Source organism: Capsicum annuum, chromosome 6, assembly GCF_002878395.1.
Source record: "Capsicum annuum cultivar UCD-10X-F1 chromosome 6, UCD10Xv1.1, whole genome shotgun sequence".
Lineage (NCBI taxonomy): Eukaryota > Viridiplantae > Streptophyta > Magnoliopsida > Solanales > Solanaceae > Capsicum > Capsicum annuum.
In genome coordinates this window covers 22,695,106-22,713,881 of record NC_061116.1, presented here as the reverse complement: position 1 = coordinate 22,713,881, position 18,776 = coordinate 22,695,106, and positions in this window count along the sequence as shown.

Here is an 18,776-nt window from a genome sequence, read left to right as displayed (position 1 = left end):
AAAAGTCTAATAGAAAAGCTTTTTAGAAAAAAACTCCCTAAGTTCTAAAAAAAAGTATCTTTTAGAAACTAAGTGTAAAAAATCACAATTTTATTCAGATATTATTTTACATCAGATATTAGCTATGATATTTCAGCTTTCAATTTACAGATATAAAGGTGAGTCCTTTTTACACTTAGCATGCATGATTTGAAAACAAACTTAACTTCAATCCTACTTATTCCACTATTAAAAAGAGTAAAAGTACAGATTTTAGAACTAACTATTATGACTCATAAGATTTATTCAGTATGCTTTATCATCCATGATTTATGATTTTTAGTTTTCAGTTATTCAAGCCAACTCTTAGCATGCATTCTTTACAAGCTATATAACAATTGAGTTACTGTTTTACTTATGCATTCTCCCCCACATGATCAGTATATTTCAAAAGTACTGATCCACATATACGTCTATGTGCTATATTATTTAATAATGTATGTACCAATTTATTTGTAGTCTATATATCAAGATCAGACAGTTTCAGATTCCAGCCAGCAAATGATGAGTCCTCCTACTTCGAGGACTTCTGTTAGATGTTATTTATGTACTTTACTTTCTTACTCATATGTATTGATTAGTAGTAGTTGGAGTCATGTCCCAGCTACCTACAGTCAATATAGTAGAGGCTTCATAGACTATTACTAGAACTAATGTATTTGATTCCAGTGTTGTTTTCTATAAGCAGAGTTGTAATCATTTTTATATAGCTTTGTATTGATCAGATTCAGAAAAGATTGATCTTCCGCTAATTTTATTCAGATTTATGTATTTTATTCAGTTGCTCATGATTTATGCCAGTATAAGGGTTAGCTTGTGATCATGTCTGGTCCTAAGCACCGTCCGTGTGAAGACTTGTGGGTAGTCTCGGGTTGTTACAAATAGAGCTAGCAATTCCCAAGAAAAGGAAAAAAGATGTGACAAGTCTCAAGCTGAATGTTATCGAGGCCATCGATTTGAACACTACTGATCTGAGTGTCGTACCAATTTAAATAAGAATTATGGTGGAAGATCCAATTTTGTAGCAATAAAGGAAGGGTAAACAATGAGGAAGAAGAAGAGGTTTCACTTTTTAAGGCATATACTTCCAAAGAGAAAATTTCCACTAATTTATGGTATCTCGATACCGGTTGCAGTAATCACATGTATGGACAAAAAGAGGCATTTTTAGTGTTGGATAAAACTTCTTAAGATACAGTGAGATTCAGAGATAATTCAATGCCTTTGCCCAGGGAAAAGGGAAGGGACAAGTTTCAACCAAAAACAACTCCGTTCATACCATAGGTAATGTGTTTTGTGTCCCTGCATTGAGAACAAATTTATTAAGTGTCAGGAAGCTTCAAGAAATGGGATATGAACTTAATATCAAAGGTGGAGTTTGTAAGATATGGGATCCTCGTTTGGGGTTAATCACTCATGTTAACATGTCGTCAAATCACTTGTTCCTTTTATATCTTCACAACTCCATAAAATCTTATCTTTCTGCCAAAGTAAAAGAGGATGCCTGGAAGTGGCATTTCCGTTAAGGGCATTTAAATTTTGGAAGCTTGAAGTTCTTAAAGAAAAAATAGTTGATGTTAGGTCTTAATCAGCTTGAATTTCCTAATGAAGTGTGTAAAGAGTATATAGATAGCAAGCAACACGGTGAACCATTTCCAACACGAAAGTCTTGAAGGGCAAAGAAGGTGCTGGAGTTGGTTCACTCAGATATCTGCGGTCTGATAAGTCCTATGTCAAATGGAGGTAAACACTATTTCATTAGTTTCATTGATGATTATAGCAGAAATAAATGGGTCTATTTCGTAAGAGAAACATTAGAAGCATTTGAAATTTTTAAGAAGTTTAAAGTACTTGCTGAAAATGACATTGATAGTCAAATTAAGTGTTTACGGACTAATCGGAGTGGTGAATACAACTTACTAGAATTTGTAGAATTTTTGAGAAGCATCAAATAAAAAATCACCTTACGGCAGCCTACACACCTCAACAGAATGGTGTGTGTGAAAGAAAAAATTGAACAATTCTTGATATGGTGCGTAAAATTTTGATGAGAAGTAGCTTACCGAGAATATTTTAGGAAGAAGTAGTTCATTAAAGCATCCATATATTGAATAGATGTCCTACCCATTCTATTCAAAATATGACACCTCATAAAGCTTGGAGAAGGCATAAACCAAATGTTGAGTACTTTGGATTTTTAGGTTTATAGCAAACCAAATGTAGAGTACTTTGGATTTTTAGGTGTAAAGCATATGCTCATATTCCAGATGTTGTGAGAAAGAAGTTAGATGATAAAGTTCACAAATGCATTTTTCTTGATGTTGATGACAAATCAAAAGATTATCGCTTGTTCAATCCTATTACCAAGAAAATTGTTATTAGTGGAGATGTTATTTTTGATGAGAAACCAGTTTGGAATTGGAGAGACAATAGTTTATTTCAACATATTCCATTTTTTGTTGAAGAAGAAGAATTAGAACGACCTTTGGAGATAATTTCACAAGAAAGTCCAACAATATAAGATGTTGGAGTTGTTGAACATGAATCAGGTTATCCTCAGTTCAACAATGAACGCCCTCAACGTAACGTAGGTGCACCGAGCTTGATGGATGATTATGAAGTGTATGGGATCAGTAAATCTGGAAACACAGTCAGTCATTTTTCTTTATTTTCATATTTTGATCTTGTATCATTTACTGATGTTGTCAAAGATCCAAAGTGGTAGCAAACCATGGATGAGGAGATTAGATCAATTGAAAGAAATGATACCTGGGAGTGGAAAAACCTTCCAAAAAATCAAAAACCCATCAGTGTCAAATATGTTTACAAAACAAAGTTTAAGGGAAACGGAGAGGTAGGCAAGTTTAAAGCTCACTTAGTAGCAAAAGGCTATAAGCAAGAATATGGTATTCACTATAAAGAGGTGTTTGCTCCAATTGCTCGGTTAGATACCATAAGATTGATGATTTCTTTGGCGGCTCAAAGTTCTTGGAAAATCTTCCATTTAGACATAAAGTTTTCCTTCTTACATGGTGAACTATAAAAAAAGGTATTTATCGAACAACCTCCAGGCTATGTCAAATTTGGTGCTGAGAATAAAGTGTTTAGATTGAAAAAGGCCCTGTATGGCCTAAAATAAGCTCCAAAAGCTTGGTAAAGTCATATAGATGCTTATTTTTTAAAGGAGGGACTTCGAAAGTATCCTTATGAACATACTCTTTTATATAAAATAGAAAGATCCAGGGGTCTTAGCGGTATGTTTATATGTGGATGAATTTATTTGTACCAGAAGTGTTCTGACTATAGCTGAAAATTTTAAGAAGTCCGTGATGGTTGAGTTTGACATATCGAATTTGGGTATGACGCATTATTTCTTGGTCTAGAAGTGAGTCAGTCTATTGATGGCATTTTTATTTCTCAAAAGAAATATGTTCTCACGGATTTCGGATGAAAAACTGCTACACTGTAAGCACAGTAATGGAGAAGGTTCTGAAGCTCATCAAAGAACCTAAAAGGAGAAAAATGGATAACACTTTATATAAGCAAATTGTGGGAAACTTGATGTACTTGACGGTAACTAGGCCTGGTGTTACGCACGTTGTAAGTCTCATTAGCAATTTCATGAAGCTTCCAAGAGAAATGCATCTACAAGCTTCTAAGAGGATCCTGTGGTACTTGAATGGTATCAGTAACTTTGGAATCGTTTATCAGATGAAAGCAGTTGGAGATTCAGTTGGTTACACTAATAGTGACTATGCTGGAAATCTTGAAGACAGGAAAAGTACATCAAGATATGTCCTTATATTGGGGTCTAGAGTTGTTTCTTGGTCTTCAAAGAAGCAGCTTATTGTTACTTTGTCGACCACCGAGGCAGAGTAAGTTGCTGCAACATCCTGAGCTTGTCAAGTTGTTTGGCTGAGGAACATTCTTGAAGAACTTCATTTTAAGCAGGAAAGACCTATGTCAATCTATTGTGATAATGCTTCGGTGATTAATCTTTCAACGAATCGATCAAGTTGAACATAGACAGCGTAAGCATATAAATGTGAAGTATCACTTTTTGCGTGATCTAACTAAAGATGCAAAGGTTAGTCTTATCTATTGCAAAAGTGAAGAGCAGGTTACAGATATGTTCACAAAGCCCTTGAAACTAGTGTCATTTTTAAAGCTACGTGATTAGCTTGGTGTTTGCAAATTAAACTAAAAGAGATTTTTCAATTTAAGGGAGGGAATAGTGGAAACATGACCAGCTTTTTGGGTTAGTCAGTAGTAAGTTAGTTGCGTTTATTTAAGAGTCAATAAGTTGTTTGCTTGTCTTTAGGGTGTAGGAGTAGCGGAGTCAGCATTAGATTCAAAATTATTAGGAATAAATAACGTGTTGTTTTGTTTAGTAGTTTTTATCTTATTTAAGGACTCTTGTAATTTTGTATTCGTAACTTCTATAGAGAAAATATCCACACTTTGTAGACTCTTTTCTGTTTTCATTGTTGCAGTTTATTTTTCTATCAGATAGTCGATAGTGTCAGCAACATTGAGTACAACAAATGATTTGCTTGTTGCTCTTTATTTATCCTTTTGATGGTTAATCATATAATATCAAAATAAGATTTTTTTTAAAAAAAATCTCAGCACTTCTTTATTTGACAAAGTTGGGAAGAAAATTTAAAATAAAAAAGCCTATTTAAATTTTTTAGAAATTGAATTTAAGTAAAAAAAAAATCATATATAATTTCAGTGTCCATCTTTTAGCAAAAAAATATGAAAGAGAATGCCAAATTAAATTATAAAAAGTTTAAATGTTTTCTAAAGTAAAATAGATTTTGGTTTTATTGAATTTCATTAAGTAAACAAACTACTCAAGGTGAAATAGCCAAAAAAAGAAAGGAAATATCGGTAATGAATTTACAAATTAGAATTTCACAAACATATTGCATATGATTGACCAGTTTTTTCTTACATATTGGTAAAATGTAAGACAATTTGGACCATCAAATGCAGTGAACTCTCGGCCTAAGCCACGAGTTTGAACCCGCTTTACATTGCACCACAATCAAACTCTGTTCGTAGTGGGTTCAACTTAACAGTTTTATGAAAATTTCACAATATTTTTTCTTATATAAATAATAAAATTTTCACGAAGTGATTTCAATTAAACCCACTTAGAACAACATGAATCCATGCCCGAACGACAAATAATAACCTAATCGGCCCCCATAAGCATACCAGGTACAAACAACAAACAATAACCTAGTGATGTCTCCCAAATTACACATTGCAATGAAATACAAAGTGGTTGTTGAATCAAATATAGTACCTCATCTAGATTGAGATTGATCCTACAGGAAATATTGATAGAAGCTACGTCAATGTGGTAATTTGAACTATTAATTAGTATTTTCAAAGGGGGGTTTTGTCATCACAAGTAACAGTGTAAATCTTTAAGTAAACAAGTAACAGAATATCAACTTAGGGTTTGTAACAATCAAAGTTAATGGGCTAGAATTGTGTTCTCCGTGATGTCATAACTCATTAACTGTAGTCTATTAGTGATCTATCCTGCTTCTTAGAATGAAAAATTGATAACGTAGGTTTATTTTAATAACTTCTGGCCCCTATTAAATGAATATCACTTAGTCACCGGTTAGGTCTATGAGTGTTTGTGTATTAACTCTTACCATTTATCTCAGAGTAGCTATCTCTAGATAAAGCTCAAGCTATTAGATGAAGTCGATAGCCTCAAATCTCAGCTATTAGTCTCTTTTCTTATTCTTTACCCCAATGGTCAAGCGACTAAGAATTAAGGGGAGTTTTGTAAGATCCCAAAAATTTGCGACTAATTTATTTTAAATCCTCTCATGTGTAATGATAATTTTTTACTTGAATCATGATGGGGATGTTAAAGGGGTGTTTTGGAAAAGTTTTAGAATGTTCGGAAGTAGTTCGGGGTCATTTTGAAACTCCGAGGCAGTGAGGGTCTTTGAAAGTAGCGTTCCCCACCACCTAAGCTCCGTGATAGAAGCATGGAACGCTAGCTATTCGTGATAGCGGCGTGCCACACTACTAGGAAAATTCCGCCCAGCTTTATTTTTTTAGTTTGGGAATGGAGTTTTTTCGGTCCTTTTCAGTTTAAAATGACTTTAAAACACCCAATTAACCCCTTAGCCTTCAATTATCAAGAGCATACACTACTTTTCTCCTCTTTAACTCCCAAATCAAGAAAACTCAAGGGTTTAGCAAGAATTCATTACCCCGAGCTCTAAACTTCAATTCCTCTTCCAATTCTTCTATATCACAGACATGTTGTACACTCTCTAACTTGAATTTATATTATTTCATTAATTTATCCAATATTTATATATTTTGAATGATGGGTAACTTGGGTTGGGGGCCTTTGGATAGTTATAACCTTGAATTATTATATCTTGTTCTAAATGGTTTATTCATGTTTTATATGATGAATAAACTAAATTTGGTGCATTGTTATAAAGGTTGAAATTGAGGACTTGGGTTTCACAAAATTGATGAAATTTTGGTATGATAAAAGCATTAACCTCAACCCACATTGTCAATTTGGTTTTTAATATGGATTATAACATTAGTTACGATGGTACGAACTATTTGGGGGGTAATCTATATAGCTCGTGGGTACCTTTAGGTTGGTACAAAATATACATTTGAGGACTAAATCTTTAAAGATGTTCATGTCCCTTGCCCCTAGCCCAACATTCTATATATATTTATATTTGTTGTGCGTGGAATTTTGGACTGGTTTTAGTACATGCGTGTATTTTATCCCTTTTATTATGTTACATGCCAGTACTCTTCGTACTGACCGACTCTAAATGCTACATCATTTTATGATATAGGGTCTGAGGGCTTGTCTGGTGATCCTGTGTAGCGTTAGGTGGTCTGGTAACCCTGTTGATCAGTTATGAAATAGTGAGCCTCCATCCTTCAAAAGACCTGATCATTTCCTTGGTTTCTTTCATATTTATAGTACTTATGAATTTCTTTTGTCATAGTCAGGGACATGTACTGACATAGTTGATAATCTTGGATTAGAGGCTTTTGTGGATAGTATTGGAATGTCACGGGTGTTTGTTTTGACTTTCAAACTTTCAAAATTCCTTCTTGACTTATCTTTTAATCTTATTGTCATGGTTGGTTTCCGTTGTTTTTTTTTACTGGTATGCTTTTGCGCTAAGGTTAGGGTTCATCTTCGGCCTTGATTAAAATGGGGTACCTATCACTACCAGGCCCTGGTTTAGGTCGTGACAAGTTCTAATGTTTGCAATCGTTAAAAACAATCAATATGAATAGAAGAACAATACATGCATAAACACCGTTCAAAATTACCAAATAGTTTAACCTACTTAATTTGTTAATTCGTCATAGTTCACACAACCGTAGTTATAGAATTTAGCTACTCATATTCACAAGATCACAATAAGAATTTGTAGAAGAAATTATTATTATAAACTCACCAGATAAATAGAATAAATTTGGGATCTTGAATTATCAAAGAACAATCAATAATAAAGCGTCAAAGTATGTGTTAGAGTTGTGACCCAAATTTTGTTGATGGACCTTTATATTCTTGTGCCTTGGACCTATTTTTATGCACGTAATATATAAGTGCGATTTAGTGGGTTATTTTATTATCAAGAAAATTTAGTCTTCTCCACATTGTACTCTCTCTCCATTAAAGTGAAACCTCCTCTGTCTCTGCCCGTGGTTTTTCCCGTAAGGGTTTCCACATAAATCTGTGTGTTGTTCTTATTTTCTTTTACTTGTGGTTTACTTATTCTATTCGAATCATAACAAACTGGTATCAAGAGCTTAGTTGATTGTTTTCTCAAGGATGGCAACCATAAAGTATGATATTCCACTGTTGGATTGCACTACCAGATTTTTGTTATGGCAGGTTAAGATGTGGTTTGTGCTCGCATAGATGGATTTGGACGATGCTCTATTAGGGTTTGATAAGATGCCCTCATTGTGGATAGACGAGGACAAACTGTGTAAGGATCGAAAGGCTTTATCTTAGATCTACCTTCATTAATCCAATCAGATTCTACTGGATGTTTTGAAGGAGACCACTTCCGCTATGTTGTGGTTGAAACTAGAATCTTTAAGCATGACGAAGAGCCTAACAAGTAAGTTGCATCTCAAACAGTGACTTTATTCCCATCGTATGTCTGAGGGTGCATCTTTGGAAAATTACCTATCTGTCTTTAAAGAAATCATCTCTGATTTAGAGACTCTAGAGGTTAAGTACGATGAGGAAGATTTAGGGTTGATTTTGTTATATTCGTTTCCTGTATCATACACGACCTTTAGGGATATGATTTTATATATTCGTTATACCCTGACCATAGATGAAGTCTATGATACGTTGTTTTCTAAGAAAAAGATGAAGCATCTTGTGAATGGGTCGGAGACTCAAGAAGATGGTCTCATTGTTCAAGAAAGGACTCATGAGAGAAATTCTGGGGGTGATAATAGGTTTAGGCCCAAATCCAAAAATAGAAACAAAACCTGTAACTACTGCAAGAAGAAGGGTCATATCAAATTTGATTGTTGGAAGCTATGGAATAGAGAGAAAATAAAAGCTCTAAAATAAAAGGAAAACCAACCAGAGAAGTCCGGTGAATCCAGTTTTATAGAAGATAGCGAAAGTGATGGAGAACTCTTGGTAGTTTCTGATGGTAACTCTAAACCCTGTGAGGATTGGATTCTTGATTTAGCTTGCACGTTTCATATGTATCGTAATCGGGATTGGTTTACAACATATGAAACAGTCTCTAAAGGTGCTATGTTGATGGGAAATAACACACCTTGTAAGATAGTTGGTATTGGAACAATCAGAATCAAGATATTTGATGGGGTTGTGAGGAAACTTGGTGATGTCCGATATGTCCCAGATCTGAAGAGAAATCTTATTTCCTTGAATACCCTTGATTCGAATAGTTATAGGTACACTGGTGAAGGTGGAGTCGTGAAGGTTACTAAAGGTGCACTTGTTGTGATAAAGGGATAGAGAAAATCTACAAATTTGTATGTCCTTCAAGGCTCTACTGTTGCAGGTGATGCTGGTTTTTCTACCTCTTCTCTATCAGAAAGTGAAGTTGCTAAACTTTGGCATATGCTCCTAAGACATATAAGTGAAAACGGGATGACTGAACTAAGCTAGAGAGGACTTCTTGATGGGCAGAGTATTACCAAATTGGAGTTCTATGAGCACTATATTTTCGGGAAGCAGAAAAAAGTTAGATTTACTAAAGGCATCCACTCAACTAAAGGCACACTTGATTACATTCATTCTGATCTCTGGGGTCCTGCTAGAGTACCTTCTAGAGGAGGCACTAATTACTTATTGACTATTATTGATGACTATTCCTGAAAAGTTTGGGTGTGGCACTAATTACTTATTGACTATTATTGATGACTATTCCTGAAAAGTTTGGGTGTTCTTTCTGAAGCAAAAGAATGGTGTGTTGTCTACTTTCAAGGAGTGGAAGACTATAATTAAAAATAAGATAGAAAAGCAGGTAAAACGCCTTAGGACTGATATTGGTTTAGAGTTTTGTTCTAATGAATTTAATGCTTTGTGCAAGTCAGAAGAAATTGTGAGGCACTTGATAGTTCGTCATACTCCACAGCAGAATGGTGTGGCCAAATGAATAAATAGGACTATAATAGAGAAGGTGCATTATATGCTCTTTAATTCTAGTTTACCCAAGTCTTTTTGGGCCGAGCTGTTTCCACGGCTTGTCTTCTTATTAACTGTTCTCCCTCAATCGCAATTGATAAAAAGACTCTACAAGAGGTATGGTCTGGTACTCCTGCTATTTATTCTGATTTGAGGATGTTTGGATGTCCTTCTTATGCTTATTTTGATAATGGAAAGTTGGAATCTAGATCTGTCAAGTGCTTATTTATGGGTTATAAGCCTGGTGTTAAAGATTATAAGCTTTGGTGTCCAGAAACTAGAAAGGTTATAATTAGCAGGGATGTTGTGTTTGACGAAATTACCTTGCTTTGGGCTCCATCCAAATCTAGTGCTTCGCCTCCAAATGAGCTTAGTAATATGGATTAGCAACAGTGAAGCACCTATGTTGAATTGCAGATTGGAGCAGAGTCTACACCAGTGCCTACTTCTCAGTCTATCCCAAAGATACGGAGAGGTACTATTTCTTCTTCACCACCAATGATACCACAATATTATATTGCTAAAGACAGGCCTAGAAGCTACATTAGACCTTCTCAAAAGTATGTTGAAGCTGACTTGGTTTCTTATGCATTGAATGTAGCAGAAGGTATTAATTCTGGTAAAGAACCTTCTTCTTACTCAGAGGCAGTTAGTTGTGATGATTCTGGCCTATGGATGATTGCTATGCAGAAGAAGATGGAATCACTTCATAAGAATGGCATATGGGATTTGGTGAGATTGCCTAAAGATAAGAGAGTTGTTTGTTGCAAGTGGGTATTTAAAAAGGAAGAAGGAACATCAGGAGTTGAAGATGATATATACAAAGCAAGACTAGTTGCTAAAGGCTACAGTCAGGTTTAGGTATCGACTTCACAAATGTGTTTTCTCCAATTATAAAGCATAGTTCGATTCAAGCATTGCTTGGTATTGTGGCCATGCATAATCTTGAGCTTGAGCAGTGTGATATCAAAACTGCATTCTTACATGGAGAACTTCAGGAGGACATCTATATGCAGCAACCATAGGGCTTTGTAGTCTCGGGAAAGGAGGACTGTGTATACTTGCTGAAAAAGTCTCTTTATAGCTTAAAGCAATCACCCTAACAGTGGTATCAGAGATTTGACTATTTTATGACCTCTCATATATTTCGGAGGAAGAGTTATGATCGCTGTGTCTACTTCAAGAGTTAAGTGATGGTTTGTTCATATACTTTCTTTTGTGTATTGATGATATATTGATTGCAGCAAAGGATATGAGAGAGATAATAAAAGTCAAAGTCCAGCTTAGCAAGGAGTTTGAGATGAAGGATCTAAGAGCAGAAAAGAAGATTCTTGGCATGGAAATTTGAAGGATGGAGAGAAGTGTAAGTTATACTTAAATCAGAAAAAATATATTGAGAAAGTGTTTCACAGGTTCAATATGCAAAATGCCAAACCTGTAAGTACTCTATTGGCAACTCACTTCAAACTCTTGGCCACTTTACCTCCAAAAACAGATAATGAGCGTGACTATATGTCTCAAGTTCCATACTCTAGTGTTGTTGGGTCTCTTATTTATGAGATGGTGTGTTCCCAACCAGATTTATCTTATGCCATTAGTGCAGTTAGCAGATACATGTCAAATCCTAGCAAAGAACATTGGAAAGCAGCTCAATGGATTTTTAGATACTTGCATGGATCTGATGTTTGTTTGCAGTTTGGGAGAAATATAGATGGATTAATCGGGTATGTTGATTCTGATTATGCTGGAGATCATGATAAAATGATGTCCCTTACAGGCTATGTTTTCACCATTGGTGGTTGTGCTATCAGTTGGAAAGCTACTTTATAGACTACGATTGCTTTGTCAACTATTAAGGTAGGGTATATGGCTATTACAGAGTCTTTCAAGGAAGCTATTTTGTTGAAGGGTCTATTTAGTGAACTTAGCAAAGACTTACACAGTACTACGATCTTTTGCGACAGTCAGAGTTCTATCTTTCTTACAAAAGATCAGATGTTTCATGAGAGGACAAAGAACATCGATATTTGGTATCATTTTATACTTGAAATTATTGCTCGTGGTGATATTGTGGTAAGCAAGATTAGTACGTATGATAATCCTGCTGATATTATGACCAAGACACTACCAAGTGTCAAATTTGAGCATTGCTTGGACTTGGTTGGTGTTAGTTGTTAAGATGTGCCCTTCGGGGCTTTTGTGGAAGAGGTGGAGAGTTTATGTCTTGAAATGGATTTGAGTTCTGAATTAGAATTTGTGTCAAGGTGGAGATTGTTAGAGTTGTGACCCGAATTTTGTTGATGGACCTTTATGTTCTTGGGCCTAGGACCTATTTGTACGCACGTAATATATAAGTGATAATAACGCAGTCTTCTCCACATTGTACTCTCTCTCCATTATAGTGAAACCTTGTCTGCCTCTGCCCGTGGTTTTTCCCACAAGGGTTTCCACGTAAATTTGTATGTTGTTCTTATTTTCTTTTACTTGTGGTTTGCTTATTCTGTCCAAATCATAACAGTGTGTATTTGCTCCAGAAACCAAAGAACAAGTTGTACCAAACTAATACAATATTTCCTAAGGTAAAAGAGTGCGTAAACCATAAAAAAAGTCCCAGAAAATGTATTTGTAGACAAAAACAAAAACTATCCTAAACATACTAGGATTGCAGGCCCGACAGTTAGTACGACTCATACAATACCAATACGGCTCATAGGTTGGAGGTCACGGCTCGTGGTTTGCCATCAGTACAAGAATATTTTCTAGTTCCTATGAGTCAATGTACAACGCATGGTCTTAACTTATGAGTCATACTGAGATCGTGCTTTCAAAGTTCAGATTGCACTTTTTCTAATCGTCCTCTTCACGACTCTCAGAATAAGTTAATTTGACTCGTGATTTGGTTTATGATTTGTTGGATGACATCATACTATTAGAACTTACATCACCTCTTCTGAACAATTTACTCTATGGGTCAGAGTACGACATGGAAAATCATGTCATAAGTCTTTGAATGAGTTGTGGTATCAATTTTGAAATTGCAATATCTCTAATCTTTAGTACGAGTTTGATATGGCCCATAAACTAACTCCTTGAGTCATACCTTGGCTTCAAGAGTCAACACTTGATATTTTCAAATCATGTTTCAATTTTAGCTAATGGGACCTATTTTCCTACATAGTCACACAAAATCACATCATACCTGCCAAAACGTACTCAAGAACATGCATAATTTCCATGTCTTAATCATCAAAAACACCGTAAACTCACTCTACATCAACATCCTTAACTTATAATTTTGCTTGTCCTCAAGCAACAAAAATACAACTATACTATCACGATATCTAACTAAGAGAAACTAGGAAACCTACAACAGTAACATGGTAATTGACAATGCATATTTCACAAATTCAATCCCCTTTCTTTTCCTAATAATTACAAAATAGTTAAGTGCAATCCAAACTTATTAAATTGACACAAAAGGATGTATGAATGACATTATGTTATTAATGTACGATTATGCATACACGAATGACAATCACCCTAACAACCGACAGTCAATTATGTTACCCTAGTGCTCTCACAGTAAAGATGACCCGTGCACATAATATTCAAATTAATAGACTAATATGAGTTTTCTCTCTCTCATACACATAAAGAAGTTTAAACAAGGCATGTACAAATATCATAGGTTTGTCCTTATTTTTTGTACTTTCGCTTCTAGATAATTGAACTAGAATCACTATAAGACTTTACTCGACTTGTAATGTAGGCTTAGGATTGCGTATGGTAGATTTTTATACATACCATTCAGTATAAAAGTAAAACAAATGAGAGTAAACATGATACTAAATAAGAACCTGCCAAGAAATACCAATCTTATCACATGATACTACCTCCAACCATATAATGAGGATCTCGAACCTAATCCTAATGCTAAAACAACCATCCTAATTAAGGTTCAAGTAAATATCCTACTCTAAAGTCCCCAACGTAGGCCAATAATGTCAGAAATAAGGAATTAAACTTAATCTTGCCCCATAACCTCCCTATCCCGTATGCAAATTTATGCAATACCTTATCTCATAGAGTAAAGTCTATAAGAGATCGCAGCCTACCTTGAAGCCATATAACAGTCTTAGACTGACAATGATTTGTTTGTCCCCTCCACTCAACCTCAAAAATTATTTGTGTTACAGCTCTGTGGAGCTTGATCGCCTGAAAGTATTGCGAACCTAAAATATTTTAATCATTATAGTAGTCATTTCAAGTGAACTATGAGTTGTCATTATCATATGCTATCTTTTTTTATTTTACGAACCTACCTATAAGACATTTGTTGATTAATTACCTCAGTTACTGCAGTAAAAGTAGGAGTTGTTGCTTGACATTAGCCAACTTTTTTAGCCTTGTTCTCAACTTAGTTAAGTTGCTATTTTTTAGATGTTAGTGGTTCAGTTTTTTTAGGATGTTGCTGGTGATGGAATCATGTGCAAATAGTTTCTTAATTATTGTATTTGGTTGTTGCAATTTTTTCTATTTAAGCACAATTTTAGTTTAATGAAAAACATCTCTTTCTAGCAACAAAAATTTTCTTTGTCTCTTGCATTTGTTTTGTTTCTAAAAGTGAAGTTAACTTAAAATTCTAAGAAATTGGTATCAAGATCTCTCTTCTTGAAGGACCTGTATTTGAGAAAAACATTTTTTTGTTCCTTCTATGGATTCAAAAACTCCTTTCACTGCACTAGCACCACCTGTCTTCAAAGGTGAAGGCTATTATATCTGGGCAGCAAGAATGGAGGCACATATAGAGGCAAACGATCTATGGGAAGCTGTTGAGGAGGACAAAGAAGCTCCTACCATGCCCACAAATCCAACCATGGCACAGATGAAGAATCACAAGGAAAGCAAAATAAGAAAATCAAAGGCTAGAGCAACGTTATTGGCTGCAGTCTCATTTTAAATCTTTGTTAGGATTATGACAATGAAATTAGCTTTTAAAGTTTGGAATTTCCTTAAGAAAGAATATGAAGGAGATGAATGGATCAAAGGTATGTGTACACTTAACCTGATCAGAGAATTTGAACTTCAGAAGATGAAGAATTCAGAAAGAATCAAAGAGTATTCTGATAGATTACTTAATATTGCCAATAGTGTAAGATTACTTGGCTCTCAATTTCCTGATTCTAAATTGGTTCAAAAATTTCTCGTAACAGTCCCCAAAAGGTTTGAAACAACTATTTCCTCACGAGAAAATTCTAAGGATTTGTCACAAATTAGTTTGGTAGAACTATTAAATGCTTTGCCGGCACAAGAACACAGAAGAATTATGAGGTCCAGAGGGTGCACTACCTATAGAAGTTCAATCAAACCAGGGAGACAAAGGAAAGAATAAGTTGAACAAGAAGGAAAACTCAAGTTCTCATTCTCCTGGGATTAACAGGGGAGCGAAACATGATTTTCCTTCTTGTAAGCATTATGGAAAGAAGTGTCATCCACCGTTCAAATGATGGAGAAGGCCAGACCAATAGTGTGAGAAATGTCAGCAGATGGGACATCATCGGAAGGTTTTCAAGAACAATACTCAGCAAACTAATGCTACACAGGTAGCTAATTAGGAAGATGAAGAGCAACTCTTTGTAGAGACATCTTTGGAAATTAGCTGTTCAAGTGACAAGTGGCTTATTAACAGTGATTGCACAAACCACATGACATTTGATCATGATCGCTTCAAGGAGTTGGATACTTCTATAATTTCCAAAGTACAAGTTGGTAATAGAGACTATATTCTTGCTGGAGGCAAAGGTACTGTGGAAATTAAATGCTCCTCAGGTAAAAACTAATCAAAGATGTGTTTTTTGTACCTAATATTAGTCATAGTCTGTTAAGTGTTGGCCAGATGCTTGAGAATGGTTTCAAACTTCTCTTTTAAACCAATTATTGTCAAATCAAGGATGAAGATGGAAGAAACTTATTCAAGGTAATGATGAAAGGAAGGAGCTTTACATTGGATCTTTTAGATCATGAGCAAAAAGCTTATTCTGCAACTAAGATCAATGCACAAGTTTAGCACAAAAGAATCGGACATTTCTACCATGTTGTTGTAATTATCTCACAAAGAAAGATCTAGTTTGAGGAGTACCTAATCTTGCAGCTGAAATACCAAATTGCAGAACTTGTCAAATTGGTAAGCAAGCAAGGCTACCTTTCAAGAAAGCAACCTGGAGAGCCACTGAAAATCTAAAATTAATCCACATAGATCTGGCTGGTCCTCACCTAACTCCATCACCCAAAGGGAGTAAGTATTACATTGTTTTTATTGATGACTATACGAGAATATGTTGGATTTATTTTATCAGGTTCAAGTCAGAGGTTGCCACTATTTTTTAGAAATTCAAGAAGTGGATTGAAACTTAAAAGGTCCGACAACAGCATGGAGCACACATCTGATCAATTCAATATATTTTGTGAAGAAGCCGGAATTAAACACTAACTCACTGCTCCATATACTCCACAGTAAAATGGAGTTAGTGAGGGGAAGAATCATACCATAATGGAGATGGCTAGATTCTTATTGCATGAGAAGTGTTTGCCAAAAGAGTATTGGGTAGAAGTTACTCATACATCAGTCTTTCTACATAACAGGCTTCTAATAAAAACATTAGAAGGAAAGACACCATTTGAAATCTGGTATAGTTATACACCTTCTTTAAAAAATCTCACAAAGTGTTTAAATGTTTGTGCTTTACTTATGTTCCACAAAGTAAAAGAGATAAGCTTAATAAAAAGACGAAAGTTGGAATATTTGTGGGTTATAGCATTGTTTCTAAGGCTTACAAAGTTTTCCAACCTCATACAAGGAAAATTCTGGTAAGTAGAGATGTTCATTTCATGGAGGATGGAAAATGGAACAATGAAGAAGCAGAACCAGTGCTATTTCCAGATCAAAGTAAAATACCCCAGTTAAAAGAAGATGAATTAGTGGATGATGCTTCGGTGAGAGGCACAAGATCACTCTATGATATCTATCAGAGATGCAACATGGTTGTTCTTGAGCCAACAATTTTTTGCAAAGCAGAAAAAGATCCAAAATAAAGAGCTACAATAAAGGAAGAGCTCACCATGATTGAGAAGATCCAAACTTGGAAACTTGTAAAAAGACCTAAAGACAAGAAAGTCATAGGAGTAAAGTGGATTTTCAGAACTAAGCTGAACCCAAATGGCTCTATCAACAAGCATAAAGCCAGACTTGTTGTAAATGGGTATGCTCAAATTTTGGTATTGATTTTTTTGATACATTTGCTCCTATTTCTAGATTAGAAACCATCAGGTTGTTGTTGGCTATAGCTACACAAAATTGTTGGAAAGTGTTTCAGCTAGACGTTAAATTAGCACTCTTAAATGGCTATCTTGAGGAGGAAATTTATGTTGAGAAACTTGAAGGATTTGCAGTCAGAGGGCATAAAGATGAAGTGTATCAACTCAAAAAGGCTTTGTATGGACTAAAGCAGGTGCCCTGAGCTTGGTATAGTAGAATTGATGAACATTTGGTACAGTTGAGTTTTAGAAAAAGTCTCAGTGAAGCTACTCTCTACATCAAAGGTGATGGAATAAATCTTATTGTTATTTCACTATATGTAGATGACTTGTTGGTTACAGGAAGAAATCGTGAGCTTGTTCATAGATTTAAAGAATATATGCAGCATACATTTGAGATGACGGACTTGAGAGAAATGGTTTATTTTCTAGGAATGGAAATCAAGCAAGAGTGAAATGAAGTTTTCATCTGTTAAAAAAAATATGCAAAAGACATTTTAAAGAAGTTCAGAATGGAAAATTGCAAAGACACAACTACTTCGATGTGTCAAAAGGAGAAGTTGAGCAAAAATGATGAAGCTGAAAAAGTGGATGAGACTCTTTACGAAAGTATGGTTGGATGTCTCATGTATCTTACAGCAACTAGACCTAACATTTTATATGTTGTAAGTCTTCTATCTAGATTCACTAATTGTGCAACTAACACTCATTTTACAGAAGTAAAAAGGGTGATAAGATATGTTAATGGAACACTAAATTTTGGAATCAAGTTCAATGTAAATCAGAAGCACGTGTTGCTGGGATATTCTGATAGTGATTGGGGTGATTCTTCTGAAGACATGAAGAGCACTTCTGGTTATTGTTTGTCTTGGTTCAGGTGCATTTTCTTGGTGCTCTAAAAAGCAAGAAATTATTTCACAGTCGATGGCTAAAGCTGAGCTCATTACAACAACAGCTACTGCAAATCAAGCCTTACGGCTTAGAAAAGTGCTACTTGATCTGAATTTAAAGCAAGAAAAGTGCACAGAGGTGTTTGTGGATAATCAATAAGTTATTGCTATCTCAAATAATCCTATTTTTCATGCAAAAACCAAGCATTTTAATATCAAATTATTCTTTCTCAGAGACGTGTAGAAAGAAGGATCGATTGGGTTAAAGTACTGCAAGGCGAATCTTCATCTGGCAGATATGTTAACCAAAGCCTTTCCAAAGAGAAGATTTGAATTTTTTTAGAGAAATACTTGGAATTTGCAGCAACTGAAGCAAGGAGGAGTGTTGATTAATTGCCTTAGTTACTGTTGTAAAAGTAGGAGTTGTTGCTGGATATTATCCAGCTTTTTTAGCCATGTTCTCAACTTAGTTTAATTGTTGATTTTTAGATGTTAGTGGTTAAGTTTTTTTAGGATGTTTCTGATGATGGAATCATATGCAAGTAGTTGCTTAATTATAGGCTTTGGTTGTTGCAATTTTTTATATTTAAGCACAATTTCAATTTAATGAAAAACATCTCTTTCCAGCAACAAATACATTCTTTGTCTCTTGTCTTTGTTCTGTTTCTAAGAGTGAAGTTAACTTAAAATTCTAACAACATTATCCCACACAAACTCAATACTTCTAATTCTCTTTAAGTTTGGAGAAGGATTTAATGTTGATCCATTAAGATAATTAGTTAGTTAGTGTCAGTTTGTTAGTGTCACTAGTAAATCAGGAA